This window comes from Tupaia chinensis, unplaced genomic scaffold, assembly GCF_000334495.1.
Source record: "Tupaia chinensis unplaced genomic scaffold, TupChi_1.0 Scaffold145258_1, whole genome shotgun sequence".
Lineage (NCBI taxonomy): Eukaryota > Metazoa > Chordata > Mammalia > Scandentia > Tupaiidae > Tupaia > Tupaia belangeri.
In genome coordinates this window covers 8,014-15,741 of record NW_006205118.1, presented here as the reverse complement: position 1 = coordinate 15,741, position 7,728 = coordinate 8,014, and the positions used below count along the sequence as shown (strand labels likewise).

Below are 7,728 nucleotides of genomic sequence, written 5' to 3'. Positions count from 1 at the left end.
CTCTCATCTCCAAACCCTTGTCTATCTGCTCAATGTCAAATCACTGTCAGTTCCCTTAAAGTAGCCTCTCCTATCTTGGTTTTACTACCATGAGAACTGAAATTTTCAAGCAGAAAGAAAGTCTAATTACAAAGAAATGAGTGGCACCCATGTGATTTCCAATTCTCTGTTCAATCACACTGCAGAGATACAAGGATAAACCATCATTTTAGTTCCCAAGTTTTATTCAAGAACTCATACAAAATATTCCAGATAAATGAATTTTAATCCTCACCTTCCTCCTCTTCTTCATCCTGGTTAATATGGAAGTAGCATAATTCGTAATTCTCTTTGCTGTTAGCAACTACGCGCAACCAATCAGGTAGATTATTCTTCTTCAAATATTTTTTGGTGAGATATTTCAAATATCTTTTGGAAAAAGGCACCTCAGAAGTTACGGTGACCCTGCTCTTGCTCCTTTCAATGGTTACAACACCTCCACCAAGATTCCCAGCTTTTCCATTCACTTTGATTCTCTCTGAGAGAAACTGCTCAAAATTGGCAGCATCCATGATTCTATCTTCTACAGGGTGGGTGCAGTCAAGGGGAAACTTCAGAAACTGCTTCCTTTTTTTTGTCCCCCTTCGCCACAAGCTTTTTCACGGGCGCCATGGCGGTGGAGGCAGAAAGGGAGCGAGATGTTTATTTCTCGACTCCTAGATTCAAGAAGTAAAACAAAGCATAAGCAGATACATAGTACAAAAATATCACACATGTGCACATTATTTAATTTTTTTATTAAAAAAAAGGTTAATCCAATCAAAGAAGAGCTATTTCTTATCTTAAAAAACAAACAAACAAAAAGACAAAACGACTTTACATATGCTACAGAAGCACTGAAACATGGTATCATACTTTAAGTATGACAATGGAGGCATATTTTTAAATCGCTTGAAGAAAATTACCACCAAAGCACAATTCTTAATACATTTAAAGTATTTCTCAGAGTTCAATCTTTGGGTATAATTGAGCAGAAAAAAACAGATAATTTTTTTAAACAAAATAATCCTCAAAAGGCTAAATACAAGGAAAACTAGATAAAATACAAAGGCTAAATTTTGAAATGCAAGTAATATTTAAGGGAGGTCTTCAAGCTGAAAGAAAATGACACTGATAAGTTAAAAAGATTATCTGGTAGATAACATGACAAGATAAAACGTATGGAATCAAATTATACTACTAGAGAAATTTATCTAATTACAACAGACAGAAAAAGAGAAAGAAATGAACTAAATAAATATACAAAATAACCAAATTGACAAAATGACAATACTAATTTCTTATCTCTCAAAATTGTTTTAAATATAAATTAATAAATCTCTTCAATCTAAAAAATAAAAACAAAATATAGACATGTGGAATAAAAGTGCAGAGATTTTTTTTTTTTTGGAGAGGTTTTTGCTATAGGGCGCGTGCGCTCGTCAGAGAGACAGAGAGATAGAAAGCTAGAAATCACTCCCCAGCGGGGATGGTCACGCTGCAAACCCTTCTCCTCCATTCTCCTCTCAGGATCTTTGGCATGCACGCACACACGCCCTGTGTGAGTTTAAGCCACCGGGTCCGGGACTCGAACCGTGAGAGTCCAGCGACATAGCCATTACGCTAACTGCTGGTCCCCGAGATTTTTGATATAAGCAAAATTAAATTGTTATTAGCTTTACATAGCTATACAACTATAACTATATAACTATATAACTATAACATAAAAAGGTAAAATATATGAAATTTGGGACCAGCAGATAGCACAATGGTTACATTGCTGGACTTTGATGTAGTTGAATGTGGTTTGAGTCCAGGACCCGGCAGCTACCGAGCGCATGTGTGTGTGTGTGTGTGTCCAAAATCCTGAGAGGAGAATGGAGAAGAAAGAATTGCAGTGTGGTCATCACCTTAGTTGGTAATTTCTCATTTTCTGTCTCTCCCTCTGTCTCTCCAGGGAGTACATGTGCAGAAAATCTCCCTCTAAGGAAAAAAACAAAGTATGGAATCAAATAATACCCACTAGAGAAAATTATCTAATTATTATAAAAAGAGGCAAAAAAAGAAATGAACAAAACAATCTACAATCCTAGAAATATTGACAAAATAACAATAGTAACTTCTTACATATCAAAATTATTTTCAATGTAAATTGGTTAACCTCTTCAATCTAAACATGGTATGATCAAATGGACAAAATAAAAAGACCCAATTATTTATTACCTGCATGAATTTCACTTCACCTTTAACAGCACTTTTAAATGAAAATGAGTGCATAGAAAAATATATTCTATGCAAATGGAAATCAAAAGAGAGCAGGAGTAGCTAAATTTATATCAGATAAAATAGACTTTAGATTAAAAAATATAAAATAAGATAAAACAGGTCATTACATAATAGTAAAGAGAACAATTCGTCAAGAAGCTATAATAATTGTATATATCTAAGTATCCAATACTGGAGCACCTAAGCAAATATTAGTAGATCTGAAGAGAGATAGACAGATATATAATAACAAGTAGGGATCTCAATATCTCACTTTTAACAATGGAAAAATTGGACAGAAAATCAAAAAGGCAAAATTGGAAAAGAGTTGTACTTTAGACAAAATGGACTACCAGACAAATAGAACATTCAAGCCAGTAGTAGGAGAATATACAGTCTTCTCAATTGCACACTATTCTCTAGAATGGAAAATAAAGAATACAAATTTCAAACAAGAATACTATATTCAGCAAGATTATTCTTCAAATGGAAAGAACAAATAAAAGTATTTTCAGATAAACAAAAGCTGAGAGAACTTATCAATACTAAAACAGTTCTTTTATAAGTACTGAGGGAGTGTTTTATCTGAATATCTAAAGAGAGACAAACAGAAGTTAAGAGAACAAAAAACAGCTGAGAAAATGATTCACAAAATGACAGGAATAAGTCCTAAATTATCAATAACACAGCTGAATGTTAATGGATTAAATTCTCCCATTAAAAGACACAGACTGGAGGAATGGATACCAAAACAGAAGCCATCTATATGCTGCTTACAAGAAACGCACCTCACTAATAAGAACATATGTAGACTGAAAGCAAAGGGCTGAGAAAAGATATTCTATGCAAAAGAAATAAAACAAACAAACAAAAAAAGACGAGCTGAAATCCTGATATAAGACAAAATAGATTTTAAAGTGAGAGATATAAGAAGAAACAAAGAAGAACATCACATACTACTAAAATGACTTGTTCACCAGGAAGATATAACACTTGTATATATTTTTGCACCCAACACTGGAGCACCTAAATACTGCAAAGAGAGAATGTTAGAACTCAAGAAAGAGATCAGATGGCAGCACAATAATCAGAGGGGATCTCAACACCCCACACTCTTCTCTGGACAGATCATCTAGATAAAAATAAATAAATAAATAAGCAAGGAGATACAAGATCTCTAAGATATCAAACATGAAAAGGGTTTGACTAACATCTACAGTATGTCTCACACAACTACCACAAAATATACATATTTCTCACTCCCATATGGAATATTTTCAAAGACTGACCACATGATAGGGCAAAACAACAAGCCTTTACAAATTGAAATGTATAGAAATTATATCCCTGATATTTACCAACCTCAATGAAATCAAACTTGAAGTCAACTACAGAAAGAGCCCTCAAAACTACACAAATACATGGAAACTAAACAACCTACCCCTGAATCCCTTTTCAACTACAGAAGAAATTAAGAACAACGTTAAACATTTATAGAAATCAATGCTATCAAACAAGTGTTTATAATCTTTGGACAAAGCAAAAACAGTCATAAGAGAGAAGTTTCATTAGTGCCATTAGGTTGCAAAAAAACACAACTTAATGACCCAACTCAGGGAACTGGAAAAACAACAACAACAAATAATAATAATCCTGGAGAAAATAATGAAGATTTGAGCAGAAATAAATGAAGTAGAAAATAAAAGAACTATACAGAAAATAATGAAATCACAGTTGGTCCTTTGAGAAGATAAACAAAATTGGCACACTATTAGCTAAATTAATCAAGAACAGAGAAAGGAACTAGATAAATCAAATCATCAAGGAAACGGGCATTATTACAATGGATAATAAGAAAAATACAAAATATCAGAGAATACCATGAGTCATATGTCATGTGTCAACACACGTGAAAATCTAGATAAAAATGGATAAATTTCTGGACATGCATAATTTATCAAAATTGAACCAGGAAGAAATAGAAAGTCTGAATAGACTCATAAAAAGCAATGAGACTGAATTAGTAATAGTCTCCCAACAAAAATAGCTCAGATTTGGTGGCTTTATTTCTGAATTCTACAATACATTAAATAAGAATAAACCCCAATTCTCTTTAAACTCTACCTAAATATATAAAAGGAAAGAACCCTCCTGAATTCATTCTAGAAAACCTCCATCAACTTAATTCCAAAACCAGATAAGGACATGAAGAAAAGAAAACTTAAGTCCCATACTATCAATTTGTATCCAACAAAATATTAAAAAGATTATACACCATGACCAGGTAGGCATTATTTTAGGGATGCAAAGATGGTTCAACATATGCAAAACAATAAATGTAATATATCATAAATGCAATGCATCACATTGACAGAAAGGAAGATGAAAATCATGTGATTATATCAATAAATGCAGAAAAAGCATTCATAAAGTACAATGCCCTTTCATGATTAAGGATCTCAGCAAAATTGGCATAGAAGAGACATTCCTCAACACACACACAAAAGCCATCTATGGCAAATCCATAGTTAATACCACACTTAATAGGAAGAAGCTGGAAGGTTTTCTACTAAAACCTGGAACAAGTCAAAGCTATACACTTTCTCCACTCCCTTTTAACATAGTATTGGAAGTTCTAGCCAATGCAATGAGAGAAGAGTCAAATAAAAGACATCCAAATAGGACATGATTCTATACATAGAAGATACAAAAGAATCCACAATAAATCTCCTGGAAGTGACAAATGGATATGGTAAAGTGGCAGGATACAAAAATCAATATACCTAAATTTATAGCATTTTTATACACCAACAATAGACAAATTGATACAGAATTGAAGAAAACAATCCCATTTACAATAGCCACAAAACAAATAAGATAAGTAAGAATAAAATTACCAAAGAAATAAGAGATCTCTACAACGAAAACTCTGTAACAATTGTCAAAGAAATGATAAACAATATCAAAAAGTGGGAAAACACTCCATGTTTCTGGATTGGAAGAATTAATATAATCAAGATGTCAATCCTACCCAAATTAATTTACAAGTTCTATACAACCCTAATCAAACTACAAGAGATATTCCTCACAGAAATGGAAAGAAAAAACAATCACGAAATATGTTTGGAATTATAAAAGGCCCTGTATCACCAAAGTAATACTATGCAATGGGAATAAAGCAGGAAGTATCTCACTTCATGACATCAAAACACATTACAAAACTATGATAATTAAAGCAGCCTATTACCATGTTGTAATTTTAAAAATCAATGATATTGGCATAAAAACAGACAGGTAGTCCAACTGAACAGAATCGAGACCCCCAAATAGAACCCAAAACATACAGCCAACTAATCCTCGACAATGGGCACTAGATAATCTAGAGTGAAAGTATCCTCAGCAAATGTTGCTTGGAGAACTGAATATCAGCCTGCAGAAGAATGAAACTGGACCCTTATATCTCACCAGTAACAAAAATCAAGTCAAAATGGATTGTAATTCTAAACATCAAACCTCAAACTAAAACTACTGGTGTGAAACATAGGGAAAACTCTTGGAGACCTTAGAGTAGGCAAAGACTTCTAAAGAAGATTCACAAAGCACAAGCAATAGTTCCCAAAAATGGAAAATTATCTGTAGATAATAACATGTATGATAATATCTTTAAAAGGACTAATATACAGAATAGTAATACTGGAAAAAGTTATTTTGCAATCTGGAATGATAGATCATGATTGAATGTATAATGAAATAATTTAAAAATATGTAACAACAACAACATAAAGCTCTCAAGAAATTAGGTATAAAAGGAAAGGGTTCAGGCCATCATTTGAAAGACACAATCCAAAACACCATCATCCTGAAGTAGAACTCTTGAAAGATCAAAATCTCTTTAGTCTAAAATCCTTAAAAATAAAAATTCAACAAATATAATTCAGAGAAAAAAATTAATTCTTTAAAAGACATTCATTTACATTTCTCAAAAAAGATATATTTGAGAAATATAAAAGCATAACAGATCCCTCCACTTTATGCAAGAAAATAGGCAGTAATAATATACATATTTTTTTCAGACACAAACATTTAAGTATATTAATGGTGGTTGCCTGGTATAATAATTATGTCCAGATCAAAAATATTTAAAAACAAATAAATCAAAGAGAGAAATGCATAAATGCCTGTTACTGCATTTATACACTTACCTCTGGGGTGAGGCAGGGAGAGATGATTGTGTGCAACCAGTTTTATTACTGCAGTTGTCTGAGACACAGTGATATACTACTGAAGTTAAAAATGAGTCAATGTCACATATTCAGTCTCCCAAAGAGCCATGATTTCAAGAATTTATTTTCACAAAGAAGAGTATCTACTTATCTATTATGGAAGTTTAAATCTTTCCGCACACACACAAGACTTACATACAAAGTCAATGTTGTGATAGTGTGCTTTAGGAGAGCATGCATAAAACCAACTAGAACTCTCTTGGGACCAGCAGTTAGCATAAAGGCTATGTCACTGGACTCCCATGTAGTCGACCACAGTTCGCGTCCCAGACCTGGTGGCTTAAACTCACGCCAGGCGCATGTGCGTGTGTGCCCAAGATCCCGCGAGGAGAATGGAGGAGAAGGGATTGCAGTGTGGCCATCCCCCTGATGGGGTGATTTCTCACTTTCTATCTCTCTGTCTCTCTCTATCTGGCGAGCACGCACTCTATAGCAAAAAGCTCTAAAAATTTTTTTTTTTAAAAAAGAGAGGAAAAAAAAAAGAGCTCTAAAAGTCTTAATAATATACCTCAAGCATTGGAAATAATGCAGAGATTAAATACATATCACAGTGAACTGCAAAAATAATGCTAACTCTTTAAGATATTGGAAAAGAAAACTTTAAAAAAGAAAAAAGAAACATATTTTTGGTTTTAAGAATTTTAATATTAGAGACCCATGGAATACTATTCAGCCATAAAAAACAACAGGGCCTGGGAATTTGATAGAAAGTGGATGAATATGGAAGATTTGTTGCTGAGTGAAGCAAGTCAGGCTATGAAAGGGAGACATTGCATGTCTCCACTTAACATATACCAACTGTCTGCACTCTATGGTAGAAACTAAAAGACTGGAAAACATAAAGTATAAAAAATTGTAATGGGCACTGGAGACAAAGAGGAAAGAGAGCATGAGATAGGAAGATCATAGGAAATTTGGCAGGAAATTGGAGACATAAGACACTTGTGGGACATAGGTAAGGTTTATGATCTGTTGACAAGAATGTATATGGTGGTCTCAAATGAGATTGTGAGAAGTGTATATCATGCTGGGTAAAGTCTTTTCACAATACAAATGATGTATAGTGATTTAATGTATCAATAATAATAATAAATAAAAATGGAAACAAATCTTTTAAAATTCTGATTTTTCAGATTTTCAAGTTGGAAACTTTAGACAGCAT

At 33.1% G+C, this 7,728-nt stretch overlaps 1 pseudogene; it reads right to left on the bottom strand.

Moving 5' to 3' along the window:
- Positions 1-206: 206 nt before the first annotated feature.
- LOC102480567 (60S ribosomal protein L22 pseudogene) lies at positions 207-3,707 on the bottom strand (annotated as a pseudogene).
- Positions 3,708-7,728: the final 4,021 nt, after the last annotated feature.